At 44.0% G+C, this 26,752-nt stretch overlaps 1 protein-coding gene and 1 non-coding gene across 4 annotated transcripts in view; one reads left to right on the plus strand and one right to left on the minus strand.

Annotated features, from left to right (window-relative positions):
* Nucleotides 1-26,752, plus strand: part of FAF1 (Fas associated factor 1) — a 399,416-nt gene that overhangs the window by 18,311 nt on the left and 354,353 nt on the right. The gene's annotated exons all lie outside the window — the stretch shown is intronic.
* On the minus strand, nt 13,824-13,963 carry LOC132232185 (small nucleolar RNA SNORA1). Its single transcript, XR_009452325.1, has one exon. It is a non-coding gene; the product is annotated as a small nucleolar RNA SNORA1 (small nucleolar RNA).

Consider the following 26,752-nt stretch of genomic DNA (forward strand, 5'->3'; position numbering starts at 1 on the left):
CCGGACTGGATGTATTTATTTTTTAATGGTGCACTATAAAGGAGAAGCTGGGTAGTAAATACAATATTTCAAAAGAAGTTTAGAGTAGGGTAGAATAGCCTCTCCGCTATTTTTTTTGCATTCTATTGCTATTAATGCAGTCACTTTACAATTTTGATACATGTTTAATGGGTAGAAACTTAAAATGCTATATGAGCAGGTAAGGCATGTCTCCCTCACCCTACATTTAATCATTTTAATTTCTCAAGCTAAGTGGAGTACTTTATATGTATCTTCATTAACTTCCATACCCCTACCTGTTCTTAATCATCCATCTAGGAATTTGCACCACATCAAATTTTCCTTACATTTTCTTGGCTTCTGCATTTACTTTTCTAATAGCTCCCGCTTTTCAACCCATTTCCAGTTTAAAACCTTACCAAGCTCCTCTCAATTTAAAATACCCTTTATTGATCCCTATGTCCTATTATGAGTGCTTCATTATTTCTCTCCTTTCTCCCCATATTTCTCCTAAGTGTTATCTGTACCTTAAGGGTTTGTCCTTGTTCCACCTTTTCTTTCCACCTTATCCCATTACGTATGTTCTCTTTGGATAATCACCTTTTAAAAAATTTTAGCTATCCATTATATATGTGCTATTGACTCCCAAATCAGCAGTCTTATTCCTAACTTCTCTTGAACCCCATATTGAATTGCTTACATAGGATGGTGGTCAAGTTCATTGGCATGGCTAACAAAAGTCTGTGTTTGCCCATATGTAGCCTTTACTTTTCCTTAATGGCCTTATGTAGCCTATACTTGACTTTTCTTGTTCTGTAGTGATACTTTCATGCTTCTTGAAGTTATATCATTTCATGTCTCTTTGTCTTTGCCAGTTCTTCCATTGCCTGCCTCTCAGTTTTCTTTTTATCCCCCAAGACTCAGCATAGGCATTATTTCTTGTGAAGGCTTCTATGACACTTCCTCCTTTGTATTTATAATTCCTACACATACACAAGTCATTGTACCTATCACATTGCTTTGTAAATATTTATTTACTTGTTTTTCTTACTAATTTGTGAGTTCCTTATAGTTAACTATATGTTACTCATTTTAGTATTCCTAATGCCTAAGCATGCTCCTGGCACATAGTGTTTTCTCATTGAATATTAAGATGAACTAAACTAGATAGTTTTGAGCTTGCTGAAATAAGGTGAAGATGAGAAGGATATGATTAATTTTTGAATCCTGATTTTTGTCATCAGAATATAAGCTAGATTAGTTGTGTCACTTCCATATATAAATAAACATCAGTTTGTTAATTATTGAGTATTTGGGATGATGTTGTAATTATTTCTGTATTGCTGGTGCCTAACGCAGTGCCTGGCAAATGTCAGGCTACCATTATTTATTGAACTGAAGCAGATTAAATTGAAATTAGATGAAGGTATTCATGCTCCAAAGATACAATATAGCTAGTAGCATTCATCTTTACTACTATGTCTTTAAGAATAAATCAGAGAAATTTTGTCAGTTCCTTATTAAAATCCAGATTTAAGAAATAGATGTTACGTTCCTGATATGTAAGTCAAATAATCAAAATTTGCTCTGGCATTACTTCTTCATAATCACACACTTCCCTTTCTAAGGATTAATAGGTCAATATCTCTAAGAATTTGTTCTAAAAATATGCAAAGTAATCCTATATAATAAAACCCTAAAATTCAAATCCACCAAACAGCAGAACGACTGGTTGCTATGATGCACACTGACCACCAGGGGGAGTGCCGCTCAGCCAGAAGCCAGGCTTACTGCTGGTGAGTGCAGCAGCCTCCACTGCAAGTGGGCGGTAAGGAGTGAGGGGTCCTGGACTGCAAGAGCCTTGGACTGACAGATGGATGTCTGACTGCCGGCTTAGGCCTGATCCCCAGCAGGCAGGCGGACATCCCCTAAGGGGTCCTGGACTGCGAGAAGGTGCAGGCCGGGCTGAGGGACATCCCTCCTCCCCGCACCCCAGTGTAGAATTTCATGCACTAGGCCTCTAGTAGGTATATAATTACCTTAATTTTTCTGTTTTTATCCTCTTTTGGAGTGCTCCTAGCATTCTTCCTATTTATCTCCAGAGATGTCCAGTTGGGTGCAGATTTAATTGGCAAGATTTTTCAGTACCTTTGCTGGTTCTTGATACTAGAGATAAATTTATAGATTCAAGAAGTTCAGTGAACACCAAGTAGGATTAATACAAGAAAGCTGCAGATAGGTGCACATTTCAAAGTGCTGAAAACCAAAGATAAAAGTCTTAAAAATATCTAGAGGAAAAAAAGGTATTCCATGAGAAGAACAATGACAAGAATTTAGTTAACTTCTCATCATAAACAATGGAATATGGGGAACAATGCAATGATCTTTAAGTGCAGAAAGAAAAAAATTATTTAACTAGAATTTTGTACCTAGCAAAATTATCCTTCAAAAGTGAAAGTGAAGGCATTTTGAGAAAATAGAACCTGAGAGAATTTGTTTCCAACAGATCTGAACACTATAACAAATGCTGGTGGGAAAAAGAAGGAAGTCATAAGAATAAACTAGTACAGATTTAGTTTTGACCTAAATCTTAAATGTAGAATGTGAAACTATAAAACTTTTAGAATATAATATAGAAGAAAATAAAGAGAAAAAAGAAATGCTAGTGAGAGTTCTTTAGGCTGAAGAGAAACGATACCAGATGGAAATGTGGATCTTTGGAAGAAGTAAAGTGCACTGAAAACGGCATATATGTGGGTAAATATAAAAAATTATACTTCTTCATAATTAAGAAAAACAGTAATTGACTAACAAAAATAATAACAATTCATAGTAAGAGTTTTATATTTTATGTAGAAGTAAAATATGTGACAATAGTAGCTGAAAGAAAAGACAAATGGGCTCTCTTTTAAGGCTCTTACATTATATGGGATCTAATATTAACTCAAGATAGACTAATAAGTTATAATGCATGTCATAATTTATAGAGTAATCAGTAATAAATAGAAGAACTATAGTTAAAAAGCCAATAGACGAGATAAAATGAAATGCTAAAAATAGACTCAACCTTAAAGACTGCAGATAAGGAAAAAAAACTGAGGGAAAACAATTGGGACAGACTATAAACACAAAAGATGATAGACTTAAACTCAGTCATATCAATAGTTATGTTAAATGTAAATAGACTAAAGAGTAATCAAAAGAGTAGAGACTGTCAGATTAAATAAAAAAGAAAATCTGATTTATATTGTGTACAAGAGGGGCCCATCTACACTAATTAAAGAAAAACATGGTAATTGGCATACACCCGCTACCCTTCCCATTGGCTAATCAGGGCAATATGCAAATTAACTGTCAGCCAAGATGGCAGCCAGCAGCCAGGCAGCTTGAAACTAACATGAGGCTTGCTTGCTTCAGTGAGGGAGGACTCCAACGTTCCCCGCCTGCTGCTGCAGGCCTCTGAGCCTGCAGTTCCAAACATTGTAACAAATATAGATGCCCAGAAATCAGCTTTCAGCCGGCTGGGATCTCAGAGCTGGAGTTGATACAGAGTTTCGAGAACCGAAACAAACCAGATACCTGCTTTCAGGAGCGGAGGCCTAAGAGCTGGAGCCTCAGAGCTAAAACTGGCCCAGAATAAAAAAAAAAAGAAAAAAAGGAGCAGTTGGGAGCTTCAGTCCCAGCCTGAAAACAGCCCTCAGCCCCTCACCCAGACTGGCCAGGCACCCCAGTGGGGACCCCCACCCTGAAGGGGGTGTGACCAGCTGCAAACAGCCATCATCCCCTCATCCAAGCTGGCCAGGCACCCCAGTGGGGACCCCCACCCTGAAGGGGGTGTGACCAGCTGCAAACAGCCATCATCCCCTCATCCAAGCTGGCCAGGCACCCCAGTGGGGACCCCCACCCTGATCCAGGACACCCTTCAGGGCAAACCAGCCAGCCCCCACCCATGCACCACGCCTCTATTCTATATAGTAAAAGGGTAATATGCCTCCCAGCACCGGGATCAGCGGAGCTGAGAGGCCTCCTGGCACCGGGATCTGCATGACAGGGGGCAGCGTCCAAACCCCCTGATCGCCCTGCGGCTCTGTGTGTGACAGGGGGTGGGGCCACAACCTCCCTATCGGCCCTGCTCTGTTCATGACGGGAAGGCGCCCCAACCCCCTGATCAGCCCTGCTCTGTGCCTGATAGCGGGGAGCTCTCCAACCCCCTCATCACCCTGCGGCTCTGCGTGTGACAGGGTGCGGCGCCCCAACCCCCCCACCCCACGGGCCCTGCTCTGTGTGTGACGGGGTAGAGCCATAACCTCCCCATCGGCCCTACCCTGAGTGTGAGAGTGGCGGCGCCCCAACCTCCTGATCGGCCCTGCTCTGTGGGTGATAGAGGGCGGCGCCCCTCCGCCCCCCACGGGCCCTGCTCTGTGTGTGATGGGGTAGAGCCATAACCTCCCCATCGGCCCTACCCTGAGTGTGACAGTGGCGGCGCCCCAACCCCCTGATCGGCCCTGCTCTGTGGGTGATAGAGGGCGGCGCCCCAACCCCCTGATCTGCCCTGCTCTGTGTGTGACAGGGGGGAGCTCCTCAACCCCCTGATGGGCCCTGCTCTGTGCGTGACAGGCGGGAGATCCCTAACCCCCTGATTGACCCTGCTCTGTGCATGACAGGGGGCAGTGCCCCAACCCCCTGATGGGCCCTGCTCTGTGCGTGACGGGGTGGCGCCGCAACCTCCCCATCGACCCTGCCTTGAGTGTGACAGGGGGCGGTGCCCCAACCCCCCAATCGGCCCTACCCTGAGCGTGACTGAGGGTGGCATTGCAACCTCCCAATCCGCCCTGCTCTGTGCATGACAGGGGGCGGCGCCCCAACTCCCCAATTGGCCCTGCTCTGAGCCCTACCAGGGGCTGCACCTAGGGATTGGGCCTGCCCTCTGCCGCCCGGCAGCAGGCCTAAGCCAGCAGGTCGTTACCTCCCGAGGGGTCCCAGACTGCGAGAGGGCACAGGCCGGGCTGAGGGACCCCCCCCCCCCCCCCGAGTTCACAAATTTTTGTGCACCAGGCCTCTAGTCCTATCTAATAAAAGAGAAACATGGTAATTGGCGTATGACCGCTACCCTTCCCATTGGCTAATCGGGGCGATATGCAAATTAACTGCCAGCCAAGATGGCGGCCGGCAGCCAGGCAGCTTGAAACTAACATGAGGCTTGCTTGCTTCAGTGAGGGAGGACTACAACGTTCTCCGCCTGCCGCTGCAGGCCTCTGAGCTGCAACTCTAAGCAACTATGTAACAAATATAGAAGCTTAAACAAAAGCCCAGAAACCTGCTTTCAGTGAGACTGGGATCTTAGAGCTGGAGTTATACATTGTTTCGATTATAGAACCGAAACAAACCAGATACCTTCTTTCAGCAGCGGAGGCCTAAGAGCTGGAGCCTCAGAACTAAGGCTGGCCCAGAATAAAAAAGAAAAACAAAAAAAGGAGCAGTTGGGAGCTTCAGTCTGCCTGAAAACAGCCCTCAGCCACTCACCCAGACTGGCCAGGAACCCCAGTGGGGACCCCCCACCCTGAAGGGTGTGTGACCACCTGCAAACAGCCATCATCCCCTTACCCAGGCTGGCCAGGCACCCCAGTGGGAGCCCCCACCCTGATCCAGGACACCCTTCAGGGCAAACCAGCCAGCCCCACCCATGCACCAGCCTCTATCCTATATAGTAAAAGGGTAATATGCCTCCCAGAACCGGGATCAGCGGAGCCGCAAGGCCTCCCAGCACCGGGATCAGCGGAGCCGAGAGGCCTCCCGGCACCGGGATCAGCGTGACAGGGGGCAGCGCCCAAACCCCCTGATCGCCCTGCGGCTCTGTGTGTGACAGGGTGCGGCGCCTCAACCCCCTGATCGGCCCTTCTCTGTGTGTGACAGGGTGCGGTGCCCCAACCCCCCTCCCCCCCACACGGGCCCTGCTCTGTGTGTGATGGGGTAGAGCCATAACCTCCCCACCGGCCCTGCCCTGAGTGTGAGAGTGGCGGCGCCCCAACCTCCTGATTGGCCCTGCTCTGTGGGTGATAGAGGGCGGCGCCCCAACCCCCTGATCCACCCTGCCCTGAGTGTGACAGGGGGCGGTGCCCCAACTCCCCTATGGGCCCTACTCTGTGAGTGACAGGGGGGAGCTCCTCAACCCCCTGATCGGCCCTGCCTTGTGCGTGACAGGGGGGAGCTCCCCAACCCCCTGATTGGCCCTGCTCTGTGCGTGACAGGGTACAGAGCCCCAACCCCCCTGATGGGCCCTGCTTTGTGCGTGACAGGGGGTGGCACCGCAACCTCTCCATCGACCCTGCCTTGAGTGTTACAGGGGGCGGTGCCCCAACCCCCCAATTGGCCCTACCCTGAGCGTGACTGAGGGTGGCATCGCAACCTGCTGATCGCCCTGCTCTGTGCATGACAGGGGGCAGCGCCCCAACTCCCCAATCGGCCCTGCTCTTAGCCCAACCAGGGGCTGCACCTAGGGATTGGGCCTGCCCTCTGCCACCCGGGAGCAGGCCTAAGCTAGCATGTCGTTATCTCCCGAGGGGTCTCAGACTGCGAGAGGGCACAGGCCGGGCTGAGGGACCCCCATTCCCCCGAGTGCACAAATTTTTGTGCACTGGGCCTCTAGTTTGAAATATAAAGACCCAGTTAGGTTAGAAATGGAAGGAGGAAAAAAGATATACCATGTAGACACCAGTCATAACAAAGCTAGCCCGATTAATTAATATTAAACCAAGTAGGCTTTAAGATAAAGAGTACTAATAGAAATAAAGACATTCTGGCCCACTGTTTTTCTACTGTCTAAAGCTGGGTAAGTCATGTGGTCTTTTGTTTTTTATCTATAACTAGCAATTAATAATTGAGCTCATATGCTAGGCACTTTATTTGCATTATCATCGATCTTTATTATGACCTTGCAGTATGTTATTCCCTTTGTATGGCTGAGAATACTCATAACAGTGAGATTAGTAACTTTCCTAAGGTCACTGGGCTGGTAAGTGGCCAAGCATGGATTTGAAGTCAGTTCTGCTTTGATTCAAACTTGATTTTTTTTCACTGTACATTGTTTCCTGCCAACAAACCTTCCTGAAAAGTACTGTATCTTATGCCTTGTATCAATGCACCTAATTGGAAGAGCTATCCTGAAGTCACCTACCTATCATCATGCCCTTTTGAAATTCATTCCTCTTTAAGTTATATAAGAACAGCTATATTCAAATGTTAATTAATAGACTGATTGAAAAATTTCAGTGTTGACATTATGATTTTGCCATTCATCAGTACATTTCAAAGATGCTTCTTTCCTGAAATACTTTAACTATAGCCTCCTAATTCCCCTAAGTCAATGTTAATTTGCTTATATTTTGATTAAGCTAAATGAAAGAGATGAGGTGGCTTAGATAATTAGCATCCAGTTGGAAAAAGATATTGGCATCTTAAAGCATACTGTGAATTCTTTATATAATTTGCATAATGCATATTTGCCTGTTAGAGTTATAGACTCTAAGTTACTGATATTTTAGTCTTTTTCTTCATATTTGTAGTTTCTGATCAGACTGAATGCTTATAAATTACTAGTGGCCCAGTGCACGAAATTTGTGCACAGGAAGGGTCCCTCCCAGCTGCTAGCCGAGGCCTTCCTTCGTTCCGCGCTGCCCCCTGGTGGTCAGTGCATATCATAACGAACGATTGAACTCCCGGTCGGTGGAACTCCTGAGGGGACATTTTGCATATTAGGCTTTTATATATATAGACTAGAGGTCCAGTGCACAAAAATTTGTGCACTCGGCGGCGGGGGGGGGGGGTCCCCCTCAGCCTGGCCTGTGCCCTCTCGCAGTCTGGGACCCCTCAGAGGATGACCACCTACTGACTTAGGCCTGCTCACCGGGGGATTGGGCCTAAAATGGCAATCAGAAATCCAACTGGCAGCCATGCAGCCCTTGGGGGATGTCCACGTGCCAGCAGGGAGCAGACCTAAGCTGTAGTCGGACATCCTTAGCGCTGCTGAGGAGGCAGGAGAGACTCCCACCACCACCACCGCTGTACTGGCAGCCATTAGCCTGGCTTGTGGCTGAGCAGAGCTCCCCCATGTGGGAGCGCACTGACCACCAGAGGGCAGCTCCTGCATTGAGGATCTGCCCCCTGGTGGTCAGTGTGTGTCATAGTGACCAGTCATTCCCAGTCTTTCTGCTGTTAGGGTCAGTTTGCATATTACCCTTTTATTATATAGGATAGAGGCCTGGTGCATGGGTGGGGGCCAGCTGGTTTGCCCTGAAGGGTGTCCCGGATCAGGGTGGGGGGTCCAGCTTGGGTGCCTGGCCAGCCTGGGTGAGGGGCTGATGGCTGTTTGCAGCTGGTCACACCCCCTTCAGGGTGGGGGTCCCCACTGGGGTGCCTGGCCAGCCTGGATGATGGGCTGATGGCTGTTTTCAGGCTGGCCACACCCACTTTATGGTTGGGGGTCCCCACTGGGGTGCCTGGCCAGTCCGGGTGAGGGGCTGAGGGCCGTTTTCAGGCTGGCCGGCGACTGAATCTCCCAGCCTCTCCTTTTTTTCTTCTTTTTTTTAAATTCTGGGATCTATTTACCTTCTATAATTGAAACATTGTTGCTGTTACTGGTGCTCCCAGCTCTGAGGCTGCAGCCTGCTGAAAGCAGGTACCTGGGGTTTGTTTAGCTTCTATAATTGAAACGTTGTTGCTTTCGGAGCTTAGAGCAGGCCGCGGCAGGCGGGAAACCTTGGCTTCCTCCATCACTGGAGCAAGCAAGCCACCTGCTCGCTTCAGCTGCGTGGCTGCCGGCCGCCATCTTTGTTGGTGGTTAATTTGCATATCTCGCTGATTAGCCAATGGGAAGCATAGCGAAGGTATAGTCAGTTACCCTTTTTGTCTTTTATTAGATAGGATAGTTTACAGTAATGCTATAAAAAAGCCAAGTATGATTTTTTGTGCTCATTAAAAAATTTTACAAATCTCTGGATATATAGTTGCCTTAAGTATTGTGATGCTTAAGAGCAGGAGTTTTGTCTTTGACCCATAGTATTTCCAGGCATTATCTGGCACATGATAGGCACTCAGTTAAATATTTTTTGGTAATTGTATTATTATTTTTTCCAAATATTGTCACTTAAAAGTCTTCTGTAAAAAAGTATTTAATGATGTTCTCATAAAAATGTTTTAAATGTTTGCTCCCTCTTGTGGATATAAAGAAGATTGTAAGCTCTTATATTGAATCTGTTCTCTAGTTTGTTATTAAAAGATATACTAGTAAAATGTACCAAATTTTATTGCTGTGCTTTTTTCTTTTGATAAATAGAAGTCCACTTATTTTGTTGTTGATAACTACAAAAATCTTATATGAAATTCACATTCAGTGAAATGCAGTTATCTTAAGCGGACAGTTTGATGAGTTTTAATAACTGTATATACACCTGTAATTATCACTGTAATAAAGATATAGAATATTTCCATTGTTATAGGAAGATTTCCTCAGATTCTATTCCAGGCAATCCCCATGCCTCATACGAAACCACCGTTCTGATTTCTAGGACAGTAAATTAGTTTTGCCTTTATTGGACTTCATATACATGAAGTCATACAGCATGCAATCTTTTGCATTTTGCTTCTTTCCTTCAACATAATGCTTTTGCACTTTACCCATATATGAGTACATGTGTAGGTTTTTAAATTGCTGAGTAGTATTCCATTACTCCAATAAGAGTATAGAACATTTTCATTGTTCCAGAAAGGTTTCCTCAAAGGTCTCTTCCAATCAATCCCCATGCCTCATAGGAAACCTGATTTCTACCACTTAGGTTAGTTTTGCCTGTTGTTGGATTTCGTACAAATGAAGTAATAAATCATTCAATGTTTTAAGTTAGATTTATTTCAAGCAAATGCTTTTGAGGGTCATCAGATACATATATGTATTATGAATATATCTCCCATTGTGTGTCTTGCTTTTTTATTATACCTTAGAGCCTGGTATAGTAAATGAGATCTGACCCATTGCTGCTCCTGGAGTCTAATTTTTGTCTTGTAAGACTGCCAAAAGCTATACTGTTTTCTTTAGAGTCTTTCTACTAAGGGTTTTAGCTTTCTAACCTGTAAATACCTAAATTTTATTAAATGTTACTTCGCAGAAAACTGGCTCCCAAAATTTCATGAATAGTATTATGAAGCAAATAATAGTATAAGACAGAATAGAATTAAATGCAAAGTGATATTTCAGACAGAGAATCATAAGAGAACCAGAAAAAGGAAGAACTGAGTTTTGCAAGGGCTTCATACATGAGGGATTTTAAGCCTTAAAGGTGGAAAATTGAAGTTATCTTTTGGCATTTTCTCTCACATCTCAAAGTGGAATGTGATGAAATGCTAAGTAAAGTCTCTCAGATTTATTGTTTTGATACTCTAATTATAATAGTTTTGGAAAAACAGTTTGCCAGTGGACTAAGTGGGTAGAAGAATTGATTGTGGACAATTAGAGAGTAGCATTGATTCACTGTTTATCATACGCTTATTTAGGGGAAAACACCCTTATGTTAAAAATACTTTTTATTGGCCTATAGTATATTTTAAACTTACTTATATGCCTATGTTATCATAAGCCAAATTACCTTTGATTTATTTGAAAGTGAATGGAGAAAAGATCTAACTTTAAAATTCTGCTAAGGTTGAATTATAGTTATTTATACCAGATTTTGACATTTCTGAGAAATGTGGCTTAAATAATGAAAGAGGTGGGTTGACTTATCAGGAATCCATAGTCTGGCCTTTGGCTTTACAGACTTAAATATTTGATTTTTATCTATTATCCATCAGTGTTAATGTTCTGGGAAATTTATTCAGAATGACAGATTTACAGGAGACTGATTTATTAACTAGAGTGTCAATTTATAATGGGATAGACATTTTTTAGATTGACCACAACACTTGTAATTATTAAATACTAGAGGCCCGGTGCACAAAAATTTGTGCACTCAGGGGGAGGCGGGTCCCTCAGCCCGGCCTGTGCCCTGTCGCAGTCTGAGACCCCTCGGGAGATAACGACATGCTGGCTTAGGCCTGCTCCCGGGTGGCAGAGGGCAGGCCCAATCCCTAGGTGCAGCCCCTGGTCGGGCTAAGAGCAGGGCCGATTGGGGAGTTGGGGCGCTGCCCCCTGTCATGCACAGAGCAGGGCGATCGGGAGGTTGCGATGCCACCCTCAGTCACGCTCAGGATAGGGCCGATTGGGGGGTTGGGGCACCGCCCCCTGTCACACTCAAGGCAGGGTCGATGGGGAGGTTGCGGCGCCACCCCCTGTCATGCGCAGAGCAGGGCCAATCAGGGGGTTGGGGCACTGCCCCCTGTCACTCACAGAGCAGGGCCCATCGGGGGTTGGGGCTCTGTACCCTGTCACGCACAGAGCAGGGCCAATCAAGGGGTTGTGGCGCTGCCCCCTGTCACGCACAGAGCAGGGCCCATCAGGGGGTTGAGGCGCCGCCCTCTATCACCCACAGAGCAGGGCCGATCAGGAGGTTGGGGCGCCGCCACTCTCACACTCAGGACAGGGCCGATGGGGAGGTTATGGCTCTACCACGTCACACACAGAGCAGGGCCCGTGTTGGGGGGGGGGGTTAGGGGCGCCGCACCCTGTCACACAAAGAGCAGGGCCGATGAGGGGGTTGGGGCGCCACACCCTGTCACACACAGAGCCGCAGGGCGATCAGGGGGTTGGGGCGCCTTTCCCTGTCATGAACAGAGCAGGGTGGATAGGGAGGTTGTGGCCCTGCCCCCTGTCACACACAGAGCCGCAGGGTGATCAGGGGTTTTAGGCGCTACCCCCTGTCACGCTGATCCCGGTGCTGGGAGGCCTCGCGGCTCCGCTGATCCTGGTGCTGGGAGGCATATTGCCTTTTTACTATATAGGGTAGAGGCCTGGTGCACGGGTTGGTGCCGGCTGGTTTGCCCTGAAGGGTGTCCTGGATCAGGGTGGGGGTCCCCACTAGGGTGCCTGGCCAGACTGGGTGAGGGGATGATGGCTGTTTGCAGCTGGTCACACATCCTTATCGGTGGGGGTCCCTACTGGGGTGCCTGGCCAGCCTGGGTGAGGGGATGATGGCTGTTTGCAGCTGGTCACACCCCCTTCAGGGTGGGGGTCCCCACTGGGGTGCCTGGCCAGCCTGGGTGAGGGGATGATGGCTGTTTGCAGCTGGTCACACCCCCTTCAGGGTGGGGGTCCCCACTGGGGTGCCTGGCCAGTCTGGGTGAGGGGCTGAGGGCTGTTTTCAGGCTGGGGGTGACTGAAGCTCCCAACTGCTCCTTTTTTTCTTTTTCTTTTTTTTTTTTATTCTGGGCCAGCTTTAGCTTTGAGGCTTGGCTCCAGCTCTTAGGCCTCCGCTGCTGAAAGTAGGTTTCTGGCCTTTGCTTACAATGTTGCGATCCTGCTGGCTGAAGCCCGGCAGACTAAAGGAGGTTTCTGGGGTTTTGTTTAGCTTCTATATTTGTTACATAGTTGCTTAGAGTTGCAGCTCAGAGGCCTGCAGCGGCAAGCAGGGAACGTTGGAGTCCTCCGTCACTGAAGCAAGCAAGCCTCATGTTAGTTTCAAGCTGCCTGGCTGCCGTCAACCATCTTGGCTGGCAGTTAATTTGCATACCTCGCTGATTAGCCAATGGGAAGGGTAGCAGTCGTATGCAAATTACCATGTTTCTCTTTTATTAGATAGGATATGTATTTTTATTGATTTCAGAGGGGAAGGGAGAGGGAGAGAGAAAAACATCAATGATGAGAGAATCATTGATCGGCTGCCTCCTATATACTCCCTAGTGGGAATCGAACCATGCCTCCTGGTTCATAGGTTGACGTTTAACCACTGAGCCATACCGGTCATGCAATACTTGTAATTATTATTCAGAACATCCTCTTCCTGATTTAGGATACCTGAGAAACCAATTTACTCCTCAGAACATGGATTGATAAGCATGGAAGCAGAACAAAATAACTGCGTAGGTTTGGGGAATAGTTTACTCAAGCTGCGGTAAGTCTAAGTAATTATTTCTGTGTTTGGATATTCATGACATCAGTTTAATGAGTACTACTTTTTAGCATAATATATCTTTAATATATTTTTTTATTGATTTTTTACAGAGAGGAAGGAAGAGGGATAGAGAGTTAGAAGCATCAATGAGAGAGAAACATCGATCAGCTGCCTCCTTCACACCCCCTACTGGGGATGCCCCCGCAACCAAGGTACATGCCCTTGACTGGAATTGAACCCGGGACCCTTCAGTCCACAGGCCGACGCTCTATACACTGAGCCAAACCAGTTAGGGCGATAATATATCTTTATACTAACTCTTTTGGGCATTAATGAACAATTTTTTTTCCTATATTATGTGTACACATCTGTTAGAAATTTAAGCCACATTTTTTTTTTCTACAAAAAGTATGAAGGACTTTTACTATTTGTAACATAGGCACAATTATTTAAAGTTAATAAACTCTTATTTAAGGAATTTCACATGTTCTGAGTTCTTCCACTGCCTTAGTTCCTCCTGAGTTTGAGTCTTAATCATCTTATTCCCTTTTTTGCTCAATCCGGATGTCATCTCAAGTCAGTCCACAATCCTTTTAGTTGAGCTTCTGTGATCTACACTTGAATATGGACATACTTCAAAAATTCTGCACCTATAATCATTGGGAACTTATTTCTTCGAGCAATTTACTTTAGGACTCTATAAATTGAATATTAAGAAAAACATTGTTATTGTTATTTTAGCAGGTGATGTAAGGTATACTTATTATTCCGGTCATTGAGCCTAGTAAAAAATGTTACAGGTCTCATTGTCACCACTGTAATAAGATTACTGTGATGGAAGCATAACCTGTGTCTCAATATAGCCACAATAACAAATTTCTGGACACCGTACACACAAAAAAGTGCTCATTTTCATATAGAATGAGGCTTTTCAGCCACATATTAATATGATTAGTTTGATTGATATTTATCTCTTATTGCTCACAGTTTACTCTTGAAGGAATTAGGGGACAACTTAAGCTTCCCTAAAGCTGTGCTACACAAATTGTTCCTTTTTTGATGTTAACACCTTGATGGTTGCAGGGTAACAGTAGAATGATTGAGCACTTTGGTATTCTGGCTCTAGATTAAAATTCTGGTTCTGCCACCTAGTAGCTGAGCAACTTGGACATGCTGTTTAATCTCTAAGCTTAAGTTTTCTTAAAAGTGATACTTCATCTTGTAAGGATGATAAGAGGGTTATGAATTAATATGTCTAAAACATCTGAACAGTGTGTAAGAACTGCCTACACTAATAAAACAGAAAGGTGCAAATTGACCGTACCTCCACAACGCCCACCAGCCAATCAGGAGCATGCAAATTAACCCAACAAAGATGGCAGATTAATTTGCATACGCAGGCACTGAGCGGCTGGGGGTGGGGCGGGGCAGGACGCTTGTGTCATTGCCATGGCGACAACATAGTTGTTCCAGACCTCCCCAGCTGCTCCAGGCCTCTGGGCAGCATGGGAAGGCACAAAGGTATCTCCGGCCAGAGCGAAGGCACTGTCGGCATCCAGGGGAAGGAAGGCCCATTCTTGCATGAATCTTCGTGCATCGGACCTCTAGTATTTGTATAAAACTCATCTAGTCATTCATCATTTCAACAAGTATTCATTGAGTTATCTACTATGTGTCAAGCAGTCTGCTGTGCACCATGATTATATCTGACTGTAGTATTGAGTAATCTCTTCATTTATGATATTTAGAGTCTAGTGAGGAAATAGAGGCACATGTAAGCAGATAAATATAATATAATAATGCTTCTATAGTTGATAAGAGCATAGTTATAAGTATTTTTAGAGGTGCCTGAAAAATGCATTGTCAAAATATGTAAGGCTTCTCAGGCTTGAGTACCTCAACTGACTAACAGTGCCTGGTTAATTTCTGTGAATTGACTGTTTCTGGTGTGGCTTCTACATTTCAAGTCTTTTGTGTGTTTTTTTTTAAGGACAACCTTAATGTTTTAAGAAAAACTTTAAAAAATTAAGAAACAAACTGGGTTAGAGACTGATATCTCCTAATATCTATCTAAATGCTCTTTGACAAAATGTGTGTGCACTTGCCCTGTGGCACTGTTTGGCATTTATAATAAGCACTAGGGGCCCAGTGCACGAATTCGTGCACCCTGGAAAGAACTGTGGGCTGTGAGGCTGCGCTAGACTCAGGGGTGGGTCTCGGCCCATCCTCTGCGCCTCTGCCTGGCTACTCCCACTGCGCCGCTACCCCCCCGCCCATTCCCTGTCTGCTGGCAGCCCCGCTCCCGCTGCTCCCATGTGCTGATGGCTCTGGTCCTGCTCTCACCCGCTGATGGCATGGAGTGATTGGGGCCAGTGCCAGCAGCAGCTGTGAGTGGGTCCAAATGCCATCAGCAGGTGCGAGGGGCGATCGGGGCTGGCAGTGGCCACTCACTACTGCTGACGGCACCGAGCAGTTGGGGTGGGTGCTGGGTCCTGGCAGCAGGTGCAAGTAGTGGCTCCAGCGCCAGCAGCGGGTGTGAGTGCTGGGTGGGACTATGGCATGCGGGAGCAAAGAATTTTCAGCAACCACCAGAGGCTTGCCCGAATGACAGCGACTGGTGCCCCGCCTTGGTCTGGTGCCCCTGCTCACCTGCTCCACCATCCCTCCACGGCTGACACCTGCTATGTTCCGCGCTCTGCCGCCTGCTGTCTTCGCCCACTATGTTCCACGCTCACCCCCTGGTGGTCAGCGCAAATCATAGCAACTGGTTGTTCGGGTGTTACACCATTTCCTCTTTGCATATTAGCCTTTTATTATATAGGATTTACAAACATGAGTAGATTGCTTCAGTGTAGAATCGTATGTTAGCTTATTTTGGGAATTGGTGGAGACATGATTTATTTTTCTTAGTATATATTGCCAGTGGAAGCATCTATATAGATTGTCATAACCAGACTAAGATGTTAAAAAGAACAATAACAGCACAACCATGCTTGGTAAAATTTAAAATAGTATAATTCAGTAGTCCTTTTTAATAGCAACAAGACTTTTGCACTGAGTTAAACTGATTTACCTGAAAATATCTAGTTGGAGGTCAAGAGGTGGGCAGGACTCTCTTTCCACTATACTGGTGGCTCTCAAATTTTAATCAGTGTAAGAATCACCTGGGATTAGTAAAATGTATATTCTAGAGACCTAATTCCAGAAATTCTGATTCAGTAGTCTCAGGCAGGATCAAAAAGCCTGTAGTTTTAATAAGCATTTCAGGCAAACCTGATTTAGGAGGGGTGAGGACAGGAACTGTAAATAACACTTAAGTCCACCAATGCTTCTTCCTGTACTCTCTGTGATAGTGACTTGTCATGTTGCTGCTCAAGCCCTTCTGTCTCCTCATCTTTCTGGAGTTAGTGATCTTGAAGTCATATTGTCCTTATCAATGCAGCAGTGACAATAATAGTGCACTGTGTTGTCAATAGGTCCTCTCAGTGCTCTGCTTTTTTTTTTTTTTTTAAAATATATTTCTTTATTGATTTCAGAGAGGAAGGGAGAAGGAGAGAAACATCAATGATAAGAATCATTGATCGGCTGCCTCCTGCACGCCCCCTACTGGGGATCAAGCTGCAACCCAGACATGTGCCCTTGGCTGGAATCGAACCTGGGACCCTTCAGTCCGCAGGCTGATACTCTATCCACTGGGCCTAGCAGGTCAGGGCGCAGTGCTCTGCTTTTAAGTATTGCTTATATATAGCTGAATCTATAATAATAAAAGCATAATATGCTAATTAGACTGGATGTCCTCCCGGACGAAGCCAGGGCTGCGAGGGAAGTCTGGGTCCCACGTGCTTGCCAGGGAAGTCTGGGTCCCACGTGCTTGCCAGGTGCCTGCCGGCGGCTGCAGGGAAGCCTGGGTCCCGGGTGCCAGAGGGAAGCCGGTGCCAGCAGCCAGAGGAAGGAAGGCCTACTTTTGCACGAATTTCATGCAATGGGCCTCTAGTTTTCTCATAATGTTGAGATATTTTATCTATCACTCTTTTCCTTCATTTTTTCCAAAAATTCGTAATTTAAAATTTTTCTGTGACATAAATTTATGCTTTAGTAAAAGTGAATTAATTTTAGTTTCCTAACATGAATGCTCTTTCCCTATCCTGTCTCCTCTTTCCACTTCCCATCTTAGTCTCCACCTCTTCCTTCCTTCCATCACTTCTATGTGCTTCTTAAGTCTGGAATAGAATAGGTACTTAATAAATACAATGAATAAGTTAATAAGTCTAGGTATTCTAAATGTTAGTCAAATATAATATAGGTTTCATGACTGTTTTACCCATTCATGGGAAGACAATAAGGAAGACAAAATTTAGGGTAATAGTTAACTTAATGGAGAAAGGAAGGTAATTTGAAAGTAGCTCTCAGAAGGCTTCAGAGATACTGAAAATGATGTCATTTTTTAGTTGGGTGGTGAGTATATTAGTATCAACAGGTATTTGGAAATTGGCTGTTCATCTTTGCTCAAAATAGGGAGAAGTGACATATGAAACAACTGTTACTAGGACCATTTATAATACAAATGGGAAGATCCTCAGTACTTGGGATGTACAAAATGAAATCTAGGAGATATTTGGAAACTTGGCTTTGGTGAGCTTGGTAGGAAATTCACAGCACAACTAAGTCCTAAGGACTTATATTAATTAAACAGGATTTTTTGGTAGTAAAATTATATACTAGTACATAAAATAAAATCTATTGTTTTAATACCGTTTTCTGGCATTGTTATTCACACTGCTGTGTAACTTACCACCATCCATTTCCAAAACGGAAACTTTACCCTTCCCTCTAGCCCTTGGCAACAACCATTCTACTCTTTGTCTCTATGAATTTGAATACTCTAAGTACCTCATATAAGTGGAATCATACAATTTTTGTCCTTTTGTGTCTGCCTTTTTAAAAAACTTAGTATCTTCAGAGTTCATCCATATTGTGGCATGTGTTAGAATTTCCTTTTTAAGTCTAACATTTCATTGCATGGATATACCCCATTTTGTTTATCCATTTGTCTGTTAATGGACACTTAGGTTGTTCATGTTTTGGCTAGTTAGTGAATTTTATTTAGTTTTAATTTTTTTATTGCTATCAGAGAGGAAGGAAGAGGGAGAGAGAGAAACATCAATGATGAGAGATGATCAGTGATAAGAGATGATCATTGATTGGCTGCCTCCTGTACACCCCCTACTGGGGATTGAACCCGCAATCTGGGCATATGCCCTGACGGGGAATTGAACCAGACCTCTTGGTTGATGGGTCCATGCTCAACCACTGAGTCACACCGACCAGGCATGTTTTAGTTATTTTGAATAATGCTGGTATGGACATGAGTGTACAAAGATCTGTACAAGTCCCTGCTTTCAGTTCTTTGGGTGTATACCCAGAATTAAAGAAGCTGGATCATATGCTAATTCTATTTAATCTATTGGTTGCCTCCTGCACCTGTGGATGTGTCTTGACCGGGAATTGAAGTCGCCACTTTTTGGTGTATGGGACAATGCTCCAACCAACTGTGCCCAGGGCCCTGTGTTTAATTTTTTTGAGGACTTCCATACTTCAACAGAATTTTTATACAGTATTCATTTCATTTTGAGGTTCCAGAGGAGGAACTTGTTGGAAGTAACTTTTACCTACAATCTTTTGAGAGAGCAAGCTGGAAACCAAGCCAAGTAAGAGCTTATAAAGAATGGAGTGGAGACTTCCCCTTAGTCCCTAGTTCTAGGAAGCAAGGGAAAACTAAACATTGTGGTAGTTAGTATTTGTTGGTGCTATTGGATTTGTCACCAGAGGTATATTGACACTTAACTAATATGGTTGGTTAGCAAATGGAGCTCCCTCCTCCCTTTAAATCACCCATCACACTTATTGTTCTCTATTCATTGCAATTTCTATTAGATGTCCTAATGTTCCAATATATTTTTTGTTATGAAACTAGATTTTTTGCTAGTGCTGCGCCATGATTTAATTTATACATCTTTAGTATTAAATAGAATTATTTAATTCCTCTGAAAAGCATTTATTACCACCAGTTATACTAGACATAATTACAGGTGATGAGCTTCAAAAATAAGCAAGACACCATTCATATCTTTGAAGAGACAACATTAAGCAGATGATTAGGATATAGTATACTAATTATTACATTACATATGTGTTTATGTTTATATCAGGAACTTTGAGATATATACACACACACAATATCCTAAGAAAACAGAGGTAAGTAATTTTTTCAGGGCTTAGAGCAGGGGTGGGCAAACTTTTTGACTCGAGGGCCACAATGGGTTCTTCAACTGGACCGGAGGGCCGGAACAAAAGCATGGATGGAGTGTTTGTGCAAACTAATATAAATTCAAAGTAAACATCATTACATAAAAGGGTACGGTCTTTTTTTTTTTTTTTTTTTTAGTTTTATTCATTTCAAATGGACCTGATCCGGCCCGCGGGCTGTAGTTTGCCCACGGCTGGCTTAGAGTCTAGTGATGGCTATAGAATGAGATATCTTGAGTAGTAGAAATGTTATTAAAGGCACTTTAAATACAGCAAATAATTTGAGCAAAGGTGAGGGTAGTTTGAAAAGATATAGATACTAGTGGCCTGGTGCATGAAATTCGTGCACGGGGTGTGGGGAGGTGTTCCTCAGCCTAGCCTGCACCCCCTCTAGTTTGGGACCCCTTGGGGGATGTCCAACTGCTGGTTTAAGCCCTCTTGCAATCTGAGGCCACTGGCTCCTAATCGCTCGCCTGCCTGCCTGATCGCCCCTAACCACTCTGCCTGCCAGCCTGATCGCCCCCAACTTCCCCCCACTGCCAGCCTGATCCTGCTCGCCCCCAGCTGCTACCCCCTGCCAGTCTGATCGCCCCCAACTACTCCCCCCCGGCAGTCTGCTTGCCCCCAACTGCCCCCCCCCCCCCCCCCCAGCAGTCTGTTCGCCTCTAACCGCCTCTGCCTCGGACCCACCATCATGGCTTTGTTCCGGAAGTTCTCCCTGAAGGTCTCCTAGTCTAATTAGCATATTACCCTTTTGTTAGTATAGATTAGCAAACATTATTTAGTTGTGCAGTTGGGATAAAAGATGACTAACATGGTTCCTACATTTCAAGATATCGGAATTAAATAGAGATAGAAGAGAGATTTGTAAACAAATAATTATAATAAGGTCTGATAAATGCTCAGGTTTCGTTGGAGAGTAGTAGGGAGAAGGACCTAGATTACCAGAAATTACTGCTAAGGCTTAATTTAGTTGGATAACTGGGAGTTGACTCTTTTGTCATATATTCTGATTTTTAAATTTATTTTAGAAAGAAGAGTAAATCTGGTTATTGTTACTCTGCCTTTGAGAAGCTTAAAAAATTTGTTATTGTTGTTGAGTAATATGAAAATGTTTACATGGTTATAAAGTAAAATCTATAAGTCAAAGTATATTCAAAGCAGTCTAGCTTTTCCCTTTGCCTATTCCTTTCTTTTTTTAATATTAAAAAATTATTTATTTTCCCATTGTAAAAAAAGTAGAAGTGAATATTTTTATATTTTCATATTCTTTTAAAAAAATCTTTACTGTTAAAAGTATTACATATATACCCTTCTCCCCCCCATTGATCCTTTCTAGCCCACCCCTGCCCTGCCCCTTCCCATTCCCCAGGCCTTCAGCACATTATTGTCTGTACCCATAGATTATGCAAATCCATACAAGTTCCTTGGTTGATCTCTTCCCACCCACCCACCCAACCCCAACTTCCCTCTGAGATTCAACAGTCTCTTCCATGCTTCTATGACATTTTCATATTCTTATCAGTCTTAAATAAATAATAGCACCCTGCACAAACTTTTCTACAACTTTTATTATTCGCTCAAAGATATATCCTAGAGATTTCTTTATTGTAATACTAGAGGCCCAGTGCACTGAATCATGTGCGGGTAGGGTCCCTAGACCTAGCCTGCAATCAGGCCCATCTTCCGCCCACTCGCCACTTCCCGGTCCAGCCCCGCTGCCCCTGTCAGCCACCTGGTTCCCCTTGCCTGCCACAGGCCCCGCCCCGCTGCCAGCCACCCAGTACCCTTCACTGTCCTGCCCTGCTGCTGCCACCAGCCAGCCGGTTCCCCTCGCCAGCCCTGGGTCCCACCCTGCTGCCACCGCCAGCCACCTGGTTCCCCTTGCCGGCCCCAGGTCCCACCCCACCACCAGCCACCCGGTTCCCCTCGCTGGCCCTCGTCCTGTCCCGCTGCTGCCACCAGCCACCCGGTTCTCCTTGCCGGCCCCCTACCTCATAGCAACTGGTAGAGTGGTTGTTCTGGTCATTCTGCTTATGGTCGCTGGCCTTTTATTATATAGGATATAGACACTTGGTCATTCCTTTTTATAATTGCATAGTACTGCTAAGAATATTTTTAAAAAATGTATATACCAAACATAGTATTTAACTCCAAGCTAATGCTATTACTGAGCGGCAAACCACCCTGTAACTCAGTGTCTTAAAACAATAATTTCCTCTCATTCAGCCGTTTGCTGTGAGTTGATTGATCCAGGCTATTTGTCTAGGTGGCTGTGCTTCAAGTTACAGGTCTTGTTGTACTTGGCTCCAGAGCAGGTTGAGCTCAGCTATGTTCCATGCATTTTCATTCTAAGATCCTTTTAAGGGATTGCAGGAAACTCAGTAATTCCCGGTTTCACATGTGTAATGATAACATAGAAATGTAAGAGGGCAAGCAGAAACTCATAATACTTCTAAAGGCCTAGGTTCAGAATTGTCATAATAACATAACCAATCATATTCCATAGATATAGACAAGTTATAGATGCTACAAAGTTATCTTAGTGGTCTTCCCTGGCCTACCTATCAAAAAATTTAATCTCTTCTTAATGTTTTATATCTCCCTTCCCTGCTTTAAATCTCTATTTATTACTCTCTTAAGTCCATATGTATATTTAAACCATTTATCTTGTTTATTGCCTATGTATTCCCTTTCCAATGCATGTATAACTAGAGCAGGGTTTTCTATATTTTTATGTATTGTATCCCCAGCACCTAGAACATAGTTGATACTCAGTTAATATTTGTTGAATGAATAAATGAGGGCATGAAGGGAAGTGGGGTTAGGGAGATCTATCACTCATAAGTCTTTTCCCCTCAGTACCCTTTTTTGTTATTGTCAAGGTTTACTTTTATAAAATAAAATGTACAGATCTTAAGAGTACAGTTAGATAAATTTCAACAAAACTATACTCATAAACCACAACTCCATTTAAGGTATAGATCTTCCTATGAAGTTTCCTCATGTCTGTTTCATGTCAGTTCTCTTTTTTGTCACCATAGATTAGTTTTTCCCAGATTTGAATATCATTTATATAGAATCATATAGCATACTTTTTTTGTATTTCCTACTTGCACTCAACATAATGTTTTTGAGATTTAGCCGACTGCATGTATTAGAAATTAATTCCTTAAGAAAACGTAATAAAGGATGTGAAGGACCTATACACTAAAAACTAAGACATTATAAAAATAAATTGAAAAAGACACAAAGAAATGGAAAGATATTTTTTGTTCATGGATTGGAAGAATCAACATTGTTTATTTTTATTTTTTTTAATTTTTTTTTTATTGCTTAAAGTATTACAAAGGGTATTACATATGTATCCATTTTATCCCCCCGCCCTAGACAGTCTCCTAGCCTCCCCTATCCCCCAGTGTCTTATGTCCATTGGTTATGCTTATATGCATGCATACAAGTCCTTTAGTTGATCTCTTACCCTCCTACCTCCTGCCCCCCAACCCTCCCCTGCCTTCCCGCTGCAGTTTGACAATCTGTTTGAGGCAGCTCTGCCTCTGTATCTATTATTGTTCAAAAGTTTATAATGGTCTCTATTGTCCATGAATGAGTGAGATCATGTGGTATTTTTCCTTTATTGACTGGCTTATTTCACTTAGCATAATGCTCTCCAGTTCCATCCATGCCGTTGCAAATGGTAAGAGTTCCTTCCTTTTTACAGCAGCATAGTATTCCATCGTGTAGATGTACCACAGTTTTCTAATCCATTCATCTACTGATGGGCACTTAGGCTGTTTCCAGATCTTAGCTATGGTGAATTGTGCTGCTATGAACATAGGGGTGCATATATCCTTTCTGATTGGTGTTTCTGGTTTCTTGGGATATATTCCTAGAAGTGGGATCACAGGGTCAAATAGGAGTTCCATTTTCAGTTTTTTGAGGAAACTCCATACTGTCTTCCATAGTGGCTGCACCAGTCTGCATTCCCACCAGCAGTGCACAAGTGTTCCTTTTTCTCCACATCCTCTCCAGCACTTGTCGTTTGTTGATTTGTTGATGATAGCCAGTCTGACCGGTGTGAGATGGTACCTCATTGCTGTTTTGATTTGCATCTCTCGGATGATTAGTGACTTTGAGCATGTTTTCATATGTCTCTTGGCTTTCTGAATGTCCTCTTTTGAAAGGTGTCTAGAAGAGTCAACATTGTTAAAATGGCCACTTTACCCAAAGCAATATACAGACTTAATGCAATCCCCATCAACATTTCAATGACATTTAAAAAAGAAATAGAACAAGAAATCATCAGATTTATATGGAATGACAAAAGACCCCAAATAGGCAAAGAAATCCTGAGAAAAAAGAACAAAGCCAGAGGTATCACACTACTTGACTTCAAATTATACTACAAAGTGACAATTACCAAACAGCAAGATATTGGCAGAAAAACAGACAGACCAATGAGACCGAATTGAGAGCTCAGAAGTAAACCCACATGTACGTGGGCAAATAATTTTCCACAGAGGCTCCAAAAACCTACATACAATGGAGGAAAGAAAGCCTCGTTAATAAATGGTGCTGGGAAAATTGGAAAGCCATGTGCAAAAGAATGAAATCAGACTATTTGTCAGTAAACATAAAAATTAACTCAAAATGGATCAAAGACCTAAATACAAGATCTAAAACAATCCTCCTATATAATAAAAGCCTAATATGCTAAGTGTCTGGTAGTCTGTTCAACCAATTAAAGCGTAATATCTATTGATATGCTAAGGCCACTCAACTGCTTGTTATGATGTGCACTGACCACGAGGGGGCAGATAGTCGACTGGTCGACCATTTGCTTTGGTATGCGCTGACCACCAAGGGGCAGATGCTCTGACCTGTAGGTTAGCTTGCTGCTGGGGTCCTGCCGATTGGGACTGAGTGAGATGGGATGGACACACCCTGGAGTCCTCCTGTGGTCCCTCTCCGGCTGGCCAACCTCCTGCATCCCCCTCCTTTGGCCCTGATCGTGCACTGGTGGGGTCCCTTGGCCTGGCCTATGCCCTTTCACAATCTGGGACCCCTTGGGGGATGTTGGAGAGCCAGTTTTGGCCCAATTCCGCAGGCCAGAGCAAGGAACCCTACTGGTGCACAAATTTGTTCACTGAGCCTCTAATAAATCACATAAAAGAAAACATAAGACCCTAGCCAGTTTGGCTCAGTGATGGGAGCATTGCCCATGGACTGAAGGATCTCCGAGTTTGATTCCGGTCAAGGGCACGTACCTTGGTTGCAGGCTTCATCCTGGCTCCCCCCTCCCCCCTTTGGGGCATGTGCAGAGGCAACCAATCATGGATTTAAAAGAACCTAAATTAGCTCTACATATAAACAGAAGAATTTTCTCATACATTCATAACGAACCAACAGCAGCTATTCTTAGAGCTCAAAAGTAATTACAGCTTCCCACAGCCATTTTTGTAGAAATGAAAAAGCTGATCCTCAAATTCAAATTCATTCAGAATTATAAGGGACCCAGAATAGTGAAAACAAGTCTTTCATTCCTTGGTTAAATTTATTCCTAGATATTTTATTCTTCTATTCCAATTTCAATGTGTTTTATTTATTTATTTTTTGCCTAATTGATCTGGCTAGAATTTCTAATATGATGTTTTAGAAGTGGCAAAAAAAAAAAAAAAGTGGGCATTCTTGTTCCTGCTCTTAGAGCAAGCATGTCAAACTTGTGGTCCATGAGCTGCATTGTGGCCCACAACGAATATCTTTGCGGTCAACCAGTATAAGGGTATGGAAGAAATGTTTTAATAAAAATTTTGAAACTTAACTTTTACTATATGCTGTTATACATAATCAACACTAATAAAAGAGAAAAATGGTAATTGGCGTACGAGCTACCTTTTTCATTGGCTACTCAGGGCTATATGCAAATTAACTGCCAACTAAGATTGGCAGTTAACTGCCAACAAGATGGCGGTTAATTTGCATATGTAGGCACAATGCAGGGAGGCGAAAGGGAAAGCAGGAAGAAGCCCCCTGCCACTGACAGTGATCGGAAACCCAGGGGGGAGCTAAGAGCTGGGGGGCAGGGCAAAGGCAGCCCTGGGGCCGCCTTTGCCCTGCCCCCCAGCCATGATCTCGGAGAATCGGGTGCCTTTTCCGCCCTGGCCAGTGAGAGCAGGAAGTAGGGGTGGAGCCAGCGATGGGAGCTGGGCACGGTCGAAGCTGGCAGTCCCAGGAGCTAGGGGTCCCTTGCCTGGGTCTAAAGCGAAGCCCACGATTGCGGGGCCGCTGCAGCTGTGGGTCCCCGCTGCCCGGGCCGGACGCCTAGGCCAGAGGCGTCAGGCCTGGGCAAGGGGCTGATCCTGTGATTGGAGGGTGATGGGGGTCAATGCCTGAGGGCTCCCAGTATGTGAGAGGGGGCAGGCTGGGCTGAGGGACACTCCCCCCCCCACACACACCCAGTGCACGAATTTCATGCACCGGGCCCCTAGTTATTAATAACGAACTACAACCTTTGCTAATGACTCATTACTATAATCGTGTTGCATTCATTTCCCTTAGTGCAGGTGCACCATTTCTCTCTACTAATACTACTAATGAATATTTTAGCCGATTGCCATGCCATTAGCCTTGCACTGGCTTGTTTGGTGTGCGCACCAGGAAATATTTCGCTTTCGGAGAACATGAAAAATAGGTTTATTTGCATTATGCTTATTAATTTGTGCAGATATTCAGTGTCTGGTAAGTTAATGTTCAAGAAAAACGATTAATTTTTATTAAAATATTCTATTATTTTATGTTAATGATTACTCATTTACTTCAGCCCTTTGTATTCATCATGTCTCTAAATAAACCTACGTTTCTATGAAAATTGAAGCTTTTGTTTTTTTGCGGCCCACATAAACTTAAACTGCTTATTTGGCCGAGTTAGCCTTTGAGTTTGACATGCTTGTCTTAGAGCAAAGGCTTTTGGCCTTTCTTCATTGAATATAATTTTAGTTTTAGGATTTTCATAAATGTTTTTTATCATGTTAAAGAAGTTTCCTTTTATTGATAGGGTAAGCATTTTTATCATGAAAAGCTGTTGGGTTTTTCAAATACTTTTTTTGGTGTCATTTGAACTGATCATGGTTGTTTTTTTTTTTCCTTCAGTCTGTAAATGTGGTGTAATGACTTCTCTGTACTGAATCACCTTTGCAATCCTGGAATAAATCCTACTTGACCATGGGGTACATATACCCTTTTTATTTGTAGCTGGTTCTAGTTAGTCTTTTGAGGATATTTGCATCTATATCCATATTGGATATAGATCTCTAGGTTTCTTGAGATTTCTTTATCTGACTTTGTTTGTAGGGTGATGCTGGCCTCACAATGACTTAGGAAATGTTTCCTCTTAAGTATTTTGGAAGAGTTAT

This window comes from Myotis daubentonii, chromosome 3 (genome assembly GCF_963259705.1).
Source record: "Myotis daubentonii chromosome 3, mMyoDau2.1, whole genome shotgun sequence".
Classification (NCBI taxonomy): Eukaryota; Metazoa; Chordata; class Mammalia; order Chiroptera; family Vespertilionidae; genus Myotis; species Myotis daubentonii.